Raw genomic sequence first — 17,758 nt, forward strand, 5'->3', positions numbered from 1 at the left:
GATCATACTGATGCGTACTGATATTTTATTGGCTGACTCAGGTTTCAAACACGATACTTTAAATATAGAACTGCCTGCGTCAGTGAATAAAATGCTGATTGCGATGCGAATGAATAAGGCGATGACGCGGATGCTTGATTGAGTGGAATAATACTTCCGAGTCAATTTTCTCAACAGTCATGCGTACGTGGTATTATCCTTACTTTTAATCCAAACATTAAAATGTATTTATTGAATTAGTTTTATTTGTGGTACAATTCATGGAAACTAGCACATGATAATAATGAATATCATTTTTAAACTTCATAATCACTTTCAAATACATACGATCGAATGCTTTGAAAACAGTGATTTGTATCACCTCAAAAGAGTTCAATGAAGAAAAATCGGTTATCGCCGAGAGGGACGTAAAAGAGACCCCCGAAGGCCAACCCGGAGGTCACGCGTTCGAATGCCTTCATTAATTTTGCCTTTCCAAATGACACAAAAGATCTGAACTTAATAAAATACTGGGGCACTCCACCATATTTTAAATAAACAAATTCAAATTTCAATGTCACATACAGCAAGAAAAGAAATTTAGTTAATCCTTAAGAGGCAAATTGAATCGTTCTCGGAGAATCATACAAAATTCACGTAGATCTTAATTTACACATCATAATATGATTTTATATAATGTTTGGAAATCAAACGCAAGCTAACAAAACATCGAATAAAACCGTGCAATTTTTTATAGACACGGACCAAAACTGTTTGGTTGTGAAATGATTCTAAATATTTCCAAGAGCATCTCAAATTAAAAGTTAAAGCAGAGGGAGTCAGAGATTGGTCGAATCGTTTTTATTTTTGGCAGAATGTGAACCGATCACAAATCGCTGCTGGCCCCGAGTAAACGGTTCCGGGATCTCCACGCGGCTGTCCGCCGATCATTCGCAAACAGAAGGATGGATTGCCCGCATACGGTGGACGGCAAGCGAAAGGGGCGGTGGACGGGGGAGGAGAGATAGGGGGGGGGGGAGATGTGATAAGGGGGGTACGAAGGGCGAGAAAGGAAATGGCGTGTATGGGACAACCATTTATGGATAAATAAACAAATAAAAGGAGGAGGGGGAGAGGGAAAGAGACGAGAAAGACACGGCTGCCCTTATTTCCAGCACAAGCATTTGCGAGAGGGAGGGAAACATGTGTGAGGGCGAATAGTTTCGATAGTGGTTCAAAGAAAGGGAAGGGGAGAGAGTGGGGGGGAGGGGGGGGGACGAAAAAGAATATCGCCTTTAGGGGTTTATCGCCGGCGGAGAGAGAATGTTGCGAGGGGGAGGGGAACTGGAATGAATGGCTGAGTTGGCCCCTCGGTCGCAGTGGGCGTGGGGCAAAAGAGGGGGCAAGGGAGGGCGGGGGCGGGTCGAGTAAGGAACACTGACAAAGAGACTGAGGGGCGACAGATACGTGAGGGGAGAGTGGCATCGGGGGGGGGGGGAAGAACAAAACACAATCGCGGGCAAAGAGGGAAACAAGGAGCGACGGACACGTGGCGGCGTCGGGGAGAGGCGACGACAGGCGGTGGCCTGGCGAGTGAGTGAGTGACGGGCCGGCGGGAAATTGGTCGAGGGAGGTTGGGAGGATTCTCGAGGGGGGTGGGGACAGGAGTGACGGGTCGGGGGGAATATTCAGCTCGGAAGATGGACGCGACGGGGCCGGAGAAAAACAGGAGGGGAATCAAATGCGCCGCTCCGAGCTCTCTCTGCCGTGTGTTGCTAGGGAGATTACCAATGCGTCGGGTACCTTACGAATGCACACAGTGCTTAGGATGGGTCGTGCAAGCCAAGTCAGCGGAGGTCAATGATGACACCAAAGCGAAAGCACCAAAGCACCGACAAAGGACGGAATACCTCTCCCACAACAAGCAGCTGTGGGCACGATCGAGTTCTTTAGAAGAAAATGGTGAAGATAAAAAATAATTGTTATTGTTCCTCTTCCGATCAAGGAAGATCTGGCGTGGGCGCATTCCGTACAACGGTATAACAATACATTTACTTGACTGTCCTCACAAAGCACTATCCTGATATCCGACATTACAGTATATCGCTCTTCATCTCCGAGCACTGCCTTACTCCCTTCACTCCTGCTACACAACATCCCTATCTATCCTATTCTTGCCCCTACTTTCTCGTTTGTCTAACAGTCTCCCCTCTATCACAGACTTCAATATTCCACTACTAATCAATATGCTTCACACCCATTCTTCCTGCCTTCTTATAATGCGAATGCAGAGTTTCCTCTTCTTGCTTATTATTTCTAATTTCCACGTTATTGGATGGAGTTTTACTTAATTTGTGTATTTATTTTATGTAGGTTGATGGTAAATGTATTTGTATGGTTAGTGGGCTGAGAAGAATTTTGCATGAATATATACGCCTCTTTGGGTGTAGGTTGGCAAGTATAGGTTGGTTTTGCATGTGACTTTGTTCTCTTTTACGGGTGGTAACCTTGCACCCCCCGCGACACGCCCCCGCGGCGGCTTTGGGGGATATTATTTAGGTATAGACGATTTCTTCCAGCAATCCCTTCTCCACCCCCACAATGCATAGTTTCCACACAATGCATAGTTTCCATCCCTTCTTCCACCCCCACCTCATTTGTTTTCCATTCGGTCCATTTCGCCTTCTCCATTCTTCTCCTCGCCCACATTTCAAAAGCCTCCAATCTACGTCCTGCTTCAATGACCACGTTTCCGCGCTGTACATAGCTATGCTCCATATCAAAGTTTTGATGATCCTTTTCTTAACAATCCTACTCAAGTCCTGTCATCAAATCCCTCCTCCTTGTGAAAGCCTCTTTGCCTAATGTAATTCTTCTGCTCTTTTTCTACCACCTGGCCATTCTCAAATTTGATCATTGAAACATTCAAAGTCAAATAAACTGTTCCGCCTCCTCCAATTTTTTGCCCTCCTACTATTTCAACACTTCGCTTAGCTTTTATCTTTTTCGAAAATCGCATAGCCATGGCTTCCCTCTCATTTATTTTCATCGCACACCCGTCATACCAATGATATTCCAAAGCACTCAGCAATACTTGGAACTCCTTGTTAGACTGCCAATCTGAAACTTGTATAATAATAACAGCATTAATTTAAATTGAGTAAAAACTATTAAATATTGAAATAATGTGAATTAAATTTAGGCGATTGAATTTTTTTTCGAAAATTTTGCATCTATTTAATTTCTTTATTCGAATACCTTTCTTTGTATCGAATGAAATACTAAGTATTCTCCGCAGAAATGATTTTGACCCAGGCAAGAGACAGTAATCCTCCACTGCACTGAAAGGCGCATTTGATGAAGGATAAGAGCGCCAAATAGCGCCAAGGGTGCAAATACATAATGCAGAGTGGCTTGGAGTGTGCGTGGTGCGAGGGCAGCGGGGGTTGGTGGCAGGGGTCAAGGTGTCACGTGTGAAGTCATGCTCGGTGCCAGAGGGCGGAGATGGGAGTCTGGAAGAGGGCGCACCATCGAGGGGTTTAATGCGGACCCGATGGTCACCCATATCATGCGCGCTACTCAATGCAACGGCTCTACAGAGGTCAAGGTCATGTCAAATGGAGCCACCGAGCCACAACAAGCACTTGGGAAAATGTTATGTCCGAGCTATCCCAGTAATTTCTCTACTCAGTCCTTACACTTATTTCAATCCACCTGCTTTTATAAAACTGCATTTGTTCTATTTAATCCGCGCTAATTTAATCTATTTAATAATTATTTACTTTTCTCCTTTTTGTTTGCATCCACACTTCCCACTTGAAACATTTTGATAAAAATCTACTCAATAAAAATGATACATTAAAAAATTGTCAACATATAAGTTGTTAAATGATAGAGTTTCAATTATTAATTTCCACTGAATCTTCCATCGAATGTGAACGCCTCACCAGTCGTCTCCCAGGCTACGGAAAACTCGGATGACGAAACTGCAGGGCGCCGTCAAATTCGTGGAGAGCCTCCTTCGAACGGGATGTCGACATTTCATGGGCAGTAAACGGAGGCCGCTGAATTCATCCCCCCCCCCCGACGCCCCACCCCCCAACAGGCCGATTGACGGAGCATGACTCACTCCCCCGCCCCCCGCATACTGGCCAGGGGGCGGTGCTGAAGGAGAGGGGGAAGGAGGGGGTTACTACTCCCAGCGTCCGCGGTGAGGGCGCTTTCCTCTCCTCGCTTCCCTTCTCGCGACTCCACAAGTCCTCCCCGGAAGCCGCTTCGACCGAATTCCTCCCTCTCGCCCCGAATCCGCTCGCGCGCGACTTTCAATTATTCTGCCGCCCCTCCCCCGGTCTGCTTCCGCCTCTCCTTCCTTCCCCCCTCACCCCCCGCCCTGCATTCTCCTCCCTCCCCATCCGGAGTCAAGACGACCACCCCTCCACACGAGGGAGGCCGCGGAGGGTTTCGCCGACCCTTAAAGGGTCCCTGCTCTGACGCACCCCCGAGGAAACCGCTCCCGCTGCACCCAGCACCCTCAGCACCCGCCCCCCTGCCTCAACCTCCCCCGCCTTCTCTTCCTCGCCCTACTCCCCTCGGCCCTGAATCAAGGATCGAACCTAGTCCCTACGTCCACACGCCCAAAGAGCCCATGTAAATTTAACTTGACTGGATGATCGCTTGAGGCTCGTTGCAAAATAATTTAGGCAGTGCAAATCAGAGGGCAAGCAGTCTATCTCGTGTCAAAAATAGCCAAACATAACGGCAATACGACTATGATAGAATGGCGCGAGCACACCTCTCCACACGATCAGGACAACATTAAGGGAATCATTGGGCATTTTATTTTAATCCTGAGATTGGTAAATGAATTCATGGCAACTCGATGGTAAAAAAATGAGCAGGTGGTGGATTAGTGCTGGGCTAAGGAATCAGATAGCTATGCTTCAGTAGAACGAAACGAAAGTTAAACAAATGAGAATATATGAGAATAATAAGTTGCAAAAAAGTAAATACGACATACTTAGTCAAAGAATGGATAAAATAATCGTTGGAAAAGGTCAATTAGGCGTTGAATTTCAGAAATTTCACATATCTTGACCTTGCGAAATTTTTGTGTGATATATTTATATCTTAATCAGACGAATTATTTCTACGACATACGCTATATATATATGTATATATATATTTCTTCTCAAGAACAGGGCTACATATTTTTCACCAGCATCATGGTTATTTAAGATGAAGATCCAGTCAAACTATGAAATGCCCTGTGCTAAATAAAAATTACATTCAACCTATCTTTGCTGAATTATATAATTATCAACGATCTCTTTCTTCTTCAAATTTTTGAAGCTTCCAGCAACCATGGCCATACAAGGCTACATTTCAGTGATGCATAGACGAACGACTTTGAATATCGGGGTTGAAAATGAAAGTTCCTTACCATTGGACGGTAGAGCATACTACACATCGTTTGCGCCAAATACGAGTATTTACGTATTACGAGACGCGGAAAATATTTATACAAATACCTGGTAGCTCGTAGTTGCTACATTCTATCAAGGGTATTGGCCTGAAAACATTCCCAATAGTAATCCCCAACAAATGAAATATTACGTAGCGGGCCCAATTCTCGCTTCGACGACCAAAAAATCTCAATTTTAATCTCAATATAATACAGAAGCGGAATGTACCTGAATAAATCAATCTTCCAGAAATATTATCTTCTCAATGTTATATTCTTAAATAATATATTATCTTCTTAACGTAGATCGAGCGTATTTCACTTCATCAACCAGTGACACAACTCATTTTCACGAAACCGCAACTACCACAGTAATAGGGCATGCTCATCAAATCAATTGAATTCAAATCATCATGACTGCCACTCTTATTTTACGTCATTTGTGTGCGCTACAAGGAGTGAAATCGATGTTTTATAACGAAGAAATGAGATATTATTATCTGTCCCTTCCATAGCAAGCGATCAAAAAAATATATTTCCGTCTTATAAATGGTCGAGGTTGATTTTTATTCCCTTTTTTGCAAAGAAAATGACTAATTTCTTAGATGAATTAACCCTTGTTTTGCATTGAGTCTTCCACCACATTGTATACAAATTTGCACATTATTTGATAGTTTTGACTGCATAATTATCCCTTTTCCCTTCCTCTCCCATATCCTATCTCTTCACCTACACTACCCACCTGGTGCCTGCACCCCTTGCCACACACTTTTTGGTGGATCGAGGGGTATTTATGTCGATTACCCGCATCGCAGCCAACGTCCATTGCCCGAATGCCTAGTCTGGCTAGTCACGAATTCAAAGTCGTTAGCCAATCGATTAATAATGACACTATTCAAAATGAAAGCCGGAATCCCATACATCCTACGCAGGCCCTCAACTTCGTGCGTGCCGCTAAACGACCGCTCCGAGACAAGTTGGGTAAACCCAAATTCCCACCGCGCTGGAAGGGGGATTGGACCCGTCGGAGAGTGAATTACTGGCTCCTAAGACGCCGTGGCGCCCGAGTGTTGAGAAACCGTGGAGGGCAGGAACTAATGTCGGCAAGCACTCACCCCTCGTGAGCGCACGGGAAAACACAGGGCGTAATAAAAGCTTTTTACGTCAGGTTGGCAAAGCATTGTTTCCGGGCCATCCGCTCAAGATTAGGACGATCGTATAAAAAAGAAAAAGAAAACATTTTTTAAGAGATGTAAAATGGATACTAGTCACGAGAGTACGAAGCGGGCCCGAGAGGATGTAGGTTGGGTTTTTTTTCCTCACGGCTTTCTTTTCAGCGCACACACAAGATGAGAGTTGGAACCCACCTGAGCTCGGGCCTGGCCGACACGTCTCTTTGTTCGCCGTAGCCTAAAGGCATTCTGTCTGGTGACTGCGGAGTGGAAATAAAAAAATATATTACCCGTCGATAAAAAAGCCAGCGCATCAAGGCGGCCCAAAAGAAGCGTGCGTGTGTGGGAAAATGAATGCGAGTTTTCCCTCCGAGGGAAAATATCAGGTTTTAATCAACTGGCAATCGTGTGCGCGGAAAAGATTGAAAAATTCCTCCGAATTCCTACGGCGCAACAGCTGCGGCAGCGAAAAGACTTTTATTTGGATTCCGCCCTCGTTCTCCCGGATAGAAATTCCGCGTCAAGGCGAGAAGCGGCCCGGCGAAGAGAGAAGTGGGTGGGAGGGGCGTGGGTTAGGAAGAGGGCGCGTGCCCTTGGGCGAATGCTAAAACCAACACCGCCGAACCAGAGGTCCGACCACTCCCACTCCGAAAGAGATGTCCTGACTCACCCCGACTCGACAGCCCCCGCCAGTCACCGCCGAACAGGTAAAAACAAAACCACCCATCCAATCAATTTCATGTCTCGCCGAAGCGTTTGTAATTCGTGAGAGGTAATTATCGCAATACAAATTTAGAAAAAATATTATAAAAAATCACCAAAGATGACGGACGCCTTATTTTTTAAATACCTTTCTCCCTCGGCCGTCCAAGAAACGGCTCATTCCAATATCCTGAGAAATGAGGGCGAACTGAAGTAAAAGGCATATTTGCTGGAGAAGGCCACACTCGCACCCTCGCTTGCCTGAACACTAATGCACGAATCGGGACCGGGAAATGTTCGCCAAAAGAAGGAGAGGATGCGAGCGGCGAAATGCAAAGTGGGAGAGACGGCAGAGGGTGTGGGCTGCGCACCCGCCGGTGCACGCGAACGCGAGGCGCCGGGGGTGCGGACGCGGGGTTCCTCAGCAAACGAAGGCGGCCCCGGCGGATGCGGGCCCACGTGCGTCCTAAACCCTAGGCGACCGCGCGGAACGCATTTACCCTTTGCCCCGCGGCCCGCGATCGGGGGAGGAGAGGGGCCATGAAAACAACCGAACGAGAGGTCGGGTGGGGAGATCAGATCACGCGATAGTCGCATTCTAAAGAGATTTCCGGCGAGGGGGGGGTGCGAGGGGTTGAAGCGAGGGGGGGCGAATAGGGGGGGTGGGAGGGGGCTCTAAAGGGCCACCGGCCAACGACGAGACTCGACCCCACGGCCCCCCAGCGGGAAATGTTTTGCACTAGAACCCGGAAATCTACCTCGTAATTTGCTCAGCGAAGAAAGGATATGATCTCGATAATTTTAAAACGCGATTTGGCAAGCGGGCGCCCTGTGTGTCCTGACGGAGATTCCTTTCACTAGGGGGCATGACACCGCAAACCTCAACTGTCTAGTGTTCAATACGTGTAAAACATAAGACCCACATTTAGGAGTGCTGAAATAACAACCAGGAGGGAACTGGCATCTTACCTGTATATCTTAAAAATGAGTATAATATAGTAATTGAAGAGAGCGGTCATGCCAGCGAAAACGTAAATCAAAATCAATATTCTTCCCGACTTAAATTTCGTATGTATGCATACGTTAATCCATAAATAAATTTATATATTTATTTATAGAGATATATAAATATTGATTAAAACATTTAAGAACAGAAAATAAGGGCACTCATTTAAGTAGTTTAGACGTTTCGACGGTGCGACCGCAATCATTCACGGGTCCGATACCCGGGCAAGGCACTCAGCAGCTATGTAATTTTTCGGGTGCCAGATCATCCTGAGAATCCATAACCGGCACAGGGCAAGGACTGCCCCCCTACCCAAATGAGTGAATTTCACACGCCGTGTAGGGCTTAGTACCGGGTGAACTCTACCGTCACCTACCAAACCGACCTCCGGATTGATTACTGTGCTTATGGTATATATATATATATATATATATATATATATATATATATATGTGTGTATATATGTATATATATGTATATATATGTAGATATATGTATATGTATATTTACATATATGTATATATATGTAAATATATATATACATTAAAAATACATACACTTATATTATATATTATTATTCAATAATCTACCGGTTAAGGTAGGTTTTCGGATGGACAAAGCTACTAAATAAATATTTTGTGGCCCCTAGCTAAACACAACGTCCCACTCTACATCAGGTCCCTCTTCATATCTGAGTACTTTCTTCCTCCCTTCATCCCGTCCAACATCCTTATCCTGTTCCTTCCCTTTCCTCGTTTGCCTAACATTCTCCCTTCAATCACAGTCTTCAACATCCCACTGCCGGTCAACACCCCCTTCATCCACTTTTCCTGCCTCCATAGAATTTCTCCCAACAATCCCCTCTCTTCGCCCACCATACCAAGAACTTCCACATTCGTTTTCTTCTCTGTCCATTTCATCTTTTCCACTCTTCTCCAAACCCAGATTTCAAAAGCCTCCAGTCTACGTCTATCCTTCTGCTTCAATTAGCACGTTTCCGCGCCGTACATAGCTACGCTCCATATCAAAGATTTTACGAGTCTTTTCTTAATATCCTTACTCAACGTTTCAGAAAATCGCATGACCTTTGTTTTATTAATATTGATTCTCATTCCATACCTGTCGCACTGAATTTCTAATTCACTCAGTAATGCTTGCAACCCTTTGACTGACTGACAAACTAAAGCTTGGTCATCAGCAAACCTAACTGATTTTTACGAAATTTTTGAACCACTTCCATTCCTACCTCCAGTTCTTCCCATGCCTCTTTAATAATTTCCTCTACATACAGGTTGAACAGCAACGGTGATAATGGGCAACCCTGCCGTACACTTCTTCCTAGCACTGCCAATCCGGACTCCCGGTTTCCCGCTCGCACATGAGCAGCCTGAGATATGTACAGATGGCGGATTAGCCTCATTTCCCTCCAATTTATTCCTATTTTCTGCAATACACTCATTAGTTTTTCTCAATGCACTCCTATCAAATGCTTTTTCGAAATCTACGAAACAGACAAATACCTCCTGGTTGTGTTCAATATTCCTATCGATTAATAATCTCATTACTGCAATGGCATCGCGCGTACCTTTCCCTTCCTAAACGCAAACTGATCATCCCCTAAGTAATCATTTGCCCTACTCTCTATCCTTTTGTTTATGATCCTGAGAACAACTTAAGCCGCGTGGGATATCAAATTTATTGTTCTGTAGTCCTCACATGATGTAGCTTTTACCTTTTTCGGAATAGGAACTAAAACTGATCTGACAAAGTCTTCCGGCCAGATTCCTTCCTCATAAATACTACGAATCAGCCCATATAGCCTCTTCCTCCCACATTTTCCTAAGCATTTTTAAAGTTCCGCGGGAATGTTACCCACCCCCACGGCCTTATTTAGTTTCATCTCCCTTAATGCTCTTTCTATCTCATTTTCTCGTATGCCTGGACCTAATCTATCTTACGCCATGTTCCTTTTCTATGTCTAACATTGTTGGTCGAAGTTCTCTACTATACAGTTCTTCTATACACTCCTTCCATCTCTCTTGGATCTTTCCTGTGTAAAATATTACCTTACCCGCCTTATCTCTAACTGTTAGCATAGATCTCCCTTTCTTATTTCCCGATAAAGTTTTAACTTTGCTGTACAGCGCACCGATTTCACCCTTCCTCTGCAGACATTCCATATGCTCGCGCTGCATCTTCCACCATACTTCTGTTGCTTTATTTGTTGCCCGCCTAAATTTATTCTTTAAATCTTTGTACTACATTTTTCCATAACTCTGTATTTACATTCTTCCATTTTCCCCGCTCATCCCTTTGTAATCATCTCATCCATAATCCATGATTTCCCAGTGCTTTTCGCATAAACGGTTCTGATAGTGCCTTTTGCGGCTTTAGACAACCCTTCCTTGATAGTTTCCCATTTTTCTTCGATAGTACTCAGCTCTTTGCCATCCTCCATGATTTCCTCTTTCGACTGTTTCAACTACTTCATTTTCAAACCATTGTATGCTTTTACATTCCATTTCCTAACTCGCCGCCCCTGCCTTATCTTTTTGAAACTGACGCTATATTTCACAACAACTAAATTGTGGTCAGAGTCCGCATGCGCTCCCGGAAAGCTGTGGGGATTTATCACACTGTTCCTAAACCTGTGTCTAACCAGGATATAATCTAGCTGATACCTTTCCTAGTCACATGGCATTTTTCATGTATACCTGCGTCTTTTGTGGTGTCTAAATCAAGTGTTGGTGTTGACTAACCCCTGTCTCTTGCAGAACTCAACTGCTTTCTCCGCGCGGTCATTCCTCGTGTCTAATCCGTAGTCCCCCACCTCATCACCATCCCTTCCTTCTCCTACCGTCGCATTTCAATCTCCCATCACTATCAAATGTTTCCCTGCAGGAACACGCGCGATTGTGTCCTCTAATTCATCGTATATCCTATCGACCTTTTCTTCCTTATGGTTGCTCGGTAGCATGCATACTTGGATGATAACCAAGTTCGTCGGTTCTGCTTTTATCTCTGATAGTAATAATCTATCCGTTACCTGCTCTATGTTGACTACGCTTCTTCCTACCTCTTCATTTAATACTATGGCAACCCCTCGTTGGATCTCGTCCCCGCTGTCTTATATTACTCTATAATTATCATACCAGTAATCCCCGCTATCCTTCCATCTCACCTCGCATAGGCCCAAAATATCTATTTTTCCTCTTTCCATCTCTGACTTAACATTCGCCAATTTCCCTGTCCTCATTATTGTCCAAACATTCAACGTTCCTATTCTAACTAATGTGGTCTTTTTCTGCGTATTCTGTCCTGCTGTTGCCGGTGTATATATATATATATATATATATATATATATATATATATATATATATATATATATATATATATATATATATATATATACACGCATATGTATGTATGTGTGTGTATATATATACATATATATTTATACATACATATACATATATATGCATAGAGAACAAATGGTATCGGCCCAGCAAGCCGAAAAATCCATGGTTCATATCCCGGTCAAGGATCCGCTCCATTTCATCTTCCCCTATGCTTGTCATTTAAATATATGTATAAGCAGACATATATGTACGTATATACACACATAATTATACACATTTAACTAACCAAACATGTAAGTTAAGTTAAACTTGTAGATGATGTGGGTAACTAAGTGTACTTACGTTGTTGAATTATTTGGATTTCACTTTCGAATGACTCCTGCTAAAATAAATAATGCAGAGAATGTATTCAATACGGCTATTAGTCTGCAATACGCACACATTGTTTGGGCAAAGGGACAGAAGAAGGCCCGAATCCGAGAATAGAGTTGACGACTAGAGTGTTGCCCAGCTTAGGAGGGTTGACAAGGGTAGCAGGGGTGTAGTGGGAGTCAAGAGAGGGCAAGGGTGGGGAAGGGGGTGTGTGGTGTTGATATTAGAATGGTGGTGGCGCCTGGATACGCCCTGGTGGCTGGCCGTGGGGCGGAGGCGGGGCGGGGGAGGTTTTAGGCCATTAGGGCGCGCGCGAGGCCCCGGCTAGCAGGGGCTCGAGTGACGCGGCTATCGGAGCCATGGAGGTATTATTTGCGGATTAGACCAAGGAATGGGGTGTGGGGTCGTGGCGGGAGGGGCGTCTGGGGTTGGGGCGGGAGGGGGGGCGGTTCGCAGGAGGGAAGCACGTATCGCATTGCATGATGAATACGGATGCACGAACTCTTTCCGCTCCCAAAGATATCACGGCTGGTTACCCCACGAATAAATCCGGAAAATGAGACGTATATTAACTATACTTCTACATACCATTAAATACTTGGGCAATAAATAAAACTACATGATAATATACCATTTTTCTTGAATAATTCCAAACTGAAATGATTTGATCTTACAGGAAAATTATCATTTCATGCTTAACGAACATTGCCAGCCGTGAAAATAATAAGACGGGAGTTAAGTTTCAATCACTTTCATTTTACTGCAGTGTGACACTGAAATGAGCAGTTCTCCTCAGACAGGACTCGGAAGTAAGGGTTACTTATGAAAATAGCATAATTGCACAACTGCATGAATTAAGACTTGCAATGACTTTTACCTCAAAGATAACTAATTGATAACAATACATAATCCAAACTTCATGAAACTCCTGGATATAACTTCAAAATATGTATTTCAGTTGGAAGCAGAATTTGCAAGAGATTATTCACGGTGTATTTGACGCATTCTCAGAGGAAGTCCTCCCAAAATGCCTATGTAATTTCACTATGGAAAATTAATTTCTTACGCAGTGGGTTAAATTCAACTATGGTTGGATTTCAATCTGGGATAATTCACTTTTATAATTTCAAACCACTTCAGATTAACTAAATATCCATCCAGTTATAAATTAAGCACTTTTCTCCAAAGTTTGAGGGAAGATGCCTCACATGAATTATGACAACTTGAGTGGCTTCCCCAATTTTGAATCTTCCTCTGAATTACACAATGGTCTGAAAGGATTGATTTTAATTTAAGTGTAATTTAAGTGCCTCCGAGAAAGAAGTATTTCATTAAATTCAATATCCTGCCGAAGGATTAACACATTTTTAAAAAGGGTTAATGGTTTTAGCATTTGACATGCCATCACTAACCTAAGTTAACAAGGGAACGTATTCAGTGAGTGGTAACATAAAATATGCTCTGCCGTTCGTCGTTAAACAAGTAAGATTCCCGTCATGTGCCTAATTGAGGGAGTTATTACCATCATACAATTTATCATTTCGAGTCGTTTAAACAAGTTACATTGATTGAAATGAAATTGATGGACGATTGGGAGGCTGATTAAAGTATCTGTATAATTTTATTTTTTGCTTTCTCGGGAACACAGATTAATCGTAATTCTAGACGCATACCCGGCCATTCATTCAATCATCCGGCAGTTAGCTCCTCCCGGTCACACACTCGCGAATACCGCCTCGAGGATCGATATCGCTTGCATTTGAATATCATGAGGTAACTACCCTTTGGAGCGTGACACAACCACACCTCTTGGAATACTAAAAGCGATATTACTGCCAAAACCGCCCCCTCCGCGTGGGTATTCAGCAACGGACGCCCCGAGCCAAATTTAGTTGAAATACCCACTCATTGCATCATCCTTCCTATCGGCGTCAGTTTCACTTCCCAAGATGGCGATTGTGAAAAGCTATTTGAATAAAAACCTCATTCTTATTTGGGCTTGCCATTATCTAATCATTGCCTCATCGAATTCGATTCCTTCTCATTAAAGCCATATTATGCAAATTAATTCTACCGAAAACTTAGATAATGGCTTAGTTTATAATATGCATTTTGTATTTACACTGAATGCTATTGATTAACGTTTGATGCATAATACACAGTGTCACAATTGTAAAAACCGTCGCATTAGAATTAATAAATGAAAAGTTATTGAAGGCAATGAAACGTTAATAAGGGCCCTTAACCAAGATATTGAAAGTTTTCCTTGCAAAGACGAATTATATCCAGCGTGAAGCCCATTTCCTCTTAAAAATTTCGTTGTGAACAACTTAATAGGTTCTCATTTTAATTGGAAACACAGAATTTTCATGCCCAAAACTTATCGTTATATATATCTACACACACAATTGCATACACGAATATATATATATTATATATATATATATATATACATACATATATATGTATATATGCTTTCTTAGACGTAACAGTGAAGTGCCGAATAGTACAATACACAGTAACAAACAATAAGAGACACCAAAAAAAGGAACACTCACACGTTATTTCTTGATAATTTCGACGAAATTCTACTCCGTCTTCATCGGAAGATAGAGAATTAATGACTGCTCATTGTGGCAGTCAATGTACTATATATATATATGTGTATATGTATATATATATATATATATATATATATATATATATATATATATATATATATATATATATATATATATATATATATATAATTATATATACACATATATATATGTATGCACACACACATATATATATATATATACATATATATATATATATATATATATATATATATATATATATATATATATATATATATATATATCCCTCCCCGGAAGACAACGGGAAACCACGTCAATTATCATTCCCAAGATTTATATGATGGAAGCATAGAATAATATACAGCGGCGGGGACGAGAGTCAACGAGGGGTTGCCATAGTATTCAATGAAGAGGTAGGAAGAAGCGCAGTCAACATACAGCAGTAACGGATAACTAATGAGTATATTGAAGAAAATAGGAATAGATTGGAGGGAAAGGAGGCTAGTCCGCACCCTGTACATGTATCAGACTGCCAAGGTGCGAGTGGGGAACGGGGAGTCCGGATGGGCAGTGTTAGGAAGAGGTGTAAGGCAGGGTTGCCCATTATCACCGTTGCTGTTCAACCTGTATGCAGAGGGAATGATTAAAGAGGCATGGGAAGAACTGGAGCTGGAAACGAAAGTGGGCGGGGAATTCGTAAAATCAGTTAGGTTCGCTGATGACCAAGCTTTAGTCTGTCAGTCAGCCAAGGGGCTGCAAGCATTGCTAAGTGAATTGGAAATTCAGTGCGACAGGTATGGGATGTAAATCAACATTATTAAGACAAAGGTATTGCGATTTTCTAGAAAGAAAAAGGCTAAGCTAAACATTAAAATAGGAGGGCGAAAACTAGAGCAGGTAGAACAGTTTATGTATCTCGGAAGTGTTTTGGACCAACACGGTCAAAGTAGTAGGGACGTAAGGAGAAGAATTGCGCTAGGCAAAGAGGCTTTCACAAGGAGGAGGGAGTTGATGACAGGGACTTTGAGTAAGGATATTAAAAAAAGACTCGTTAAAACTTTGATATGGAGCGTAGCTCTATGTACGGCGCGGAAACGTGGTCATTAAAGCAGGAGGATAGACGTAGAGTTTCTTTCCTTTTATATGGTTTCTGTGTTTTTATCTTTGTTCAGTAGTAATAACTTCATATACATCACACACACACACACACACACACACACATATATATATATATATATATATATATATATATATATATATATATATATATATATATATATACATATATACACACTCACACACATATACATATGTATTTAGGCAAAAATCACTCAAGGTAAGGATCCTCAATAAATGCGTGTCTCTGTTCGCAGGTGGCGACCCCTATTTATTAACCGCCGCCGCCTTTCGAGAAGTGAGAATCGAGAGGGTGGCGGCGATTAGGGTGGCCGTCGGCTCACGACTCCATCCAGGGGTGACGGACGCCGGCAGACGGGACGCCGCCGCCGCAAATGAAGAACGAAAGTCGAGATAAAATACAGTGACGAATTAAAAGCCTGCAAAACATCAGTGGTTAGGTTGAATATATGACTAAAGTTGTGATAATAAAGTGATTGCCGAGCTAGATGAAGTACGCACCCGAAAACCTGAACCCAAGGGCACTTGCTTCCGGGGGCGTGAGATTGATTGGATATTCCGAAATTTGAATAACAGACAACTCATTATACTCAAGAGTAGCTAGAGCATAATTTACGAATTTGTGCATAGAAATTGAAAGATAAGAAAACCACTAGTATTTATTTTTAACAGCGATAATTCATGAACTCCTTGTTGAAGGGGAATTATGGGCAAGAGAAATTTACAATCGATCTATAACTTTCCCACATAGTCTCTGCCTTGAGTTCAATTTTTATTCTTATAATATATTTTTCAAAGTGGGAATTTATCTCGCACACTACCCAACAACCTATCTGAGACCTTCTGTGCATGGAGAGAAAGGAGGCGTGCATGATGGAAATGGGGGAAGGAGTTCCATGCAGCGTTAGTCATATCCCATTGTCTCGCGCGAGGGAGGGCGGGGAAAAAGGGGGGGAGGGAAGGCGTTGCGTGAAGAGTGGGCAAAGCGGAGGGGGGGGGGCTGGGGGAGGCAACGTCCTCCCTCGAAGGAATTGCCCAAGGGCTGTGGCAACGGGCGGGCAGAGAGTGATATCGGCGGCGTCCGAGTGCGTGTCGCCGGAGACACTTCCATCTGTGAATCCCTTGAGAGTATCCAATCCCTAAGGACCCCCATCACTTCTTTCATTAAGGATCTTTTGCTACCCTTCCTCCGAAAAATGTCCTAGGTGGATAATTCTCGGCCAAAATGTATCCGCAAATGGCGTATCTAAGAGCGGAGTGGATATTTTCGCGAAACATACTATCCTGACTTGGATGAGTTTCGTTAGATTCAAGAAACGAATGCTTTTATTTCAGAAATAGTCTTCCGAAGTGCTCTTTAATAAGATAACACATTAATTGAATTTAAATCCCTATGACCAAGGTCATCCAGTGATAAACCAACGTTTTGGCGCGATAGTGGAAGTTAGAGGTCAATCTCGTCCTAAGCCGTGCGACCTGTGGCAATCAAACAGTCAACAGAGTAACAAGGCCCCTGGTGGATTGCACGTGGTCACCGCAACATTTTCGAATGAACATTACGTCACTCGGTGATGATTAAGGAATCCTCTTACTGTATTCTATATAAGTTCAAACTTGTACTTCAATGAAATAATATTATTTAAATTGAGTGCTCTTACGTTTTCAGTTTCCATATACGTACCCTCCACTTAATTGCAGAATCATGGGAATGAGTCTTCCAGCGAGGTTCTAAGAAGTGACAAATGGATCAAGCTCTCGTGCCAAACGGTTAGTGCTTAATTGCTATCCACCGCGAGGGTACCAGGGCATCGAACATCGGCCGGCTCTCGATTAAATCTGAGCTACATGAGGCAAAGTGCTGCAACTACTATTACCACGTACACTAATGCTCAACAAAAGTCAATTAAAAAATCCATCTCACTAATTCCCTCGAGAATCTCTTTAGATTTTCTCGATAAACTCTCTCTCTCGGCATTTTCTTCACTCTT

General features: G+C 42.9%; 1 protein-coding gene across 4 annotated transcripts in view; it reads right to left on the bottom strand.

Annotated features, from left to right (window-relative positions):
* Positions 1–17,758, bottom strand: part of LOC139689564 (lachesin-like) — an 846,240-nt gene that overhangs the window by 660,524 nt on the left and 167,958 nt on the right. The gene's annotated exons all lie outside the window — the stretch shown is intronic.

Source organism: Hetaerina americana, unplaced genomic scaffold, assembly GCF_022747635.1.
Source record: "Hetaerina americana unplaced genomic scaffold, ioHetAmer1.1.p SCAF_25, whole genome shotgun sequence".
NCBI classification, from domain to species: Eukaryota; Metazoa; Arthropoda; class Insecta; order Odonata; family Calopterygidae; genus Hetaerina; species Hetaerina americana.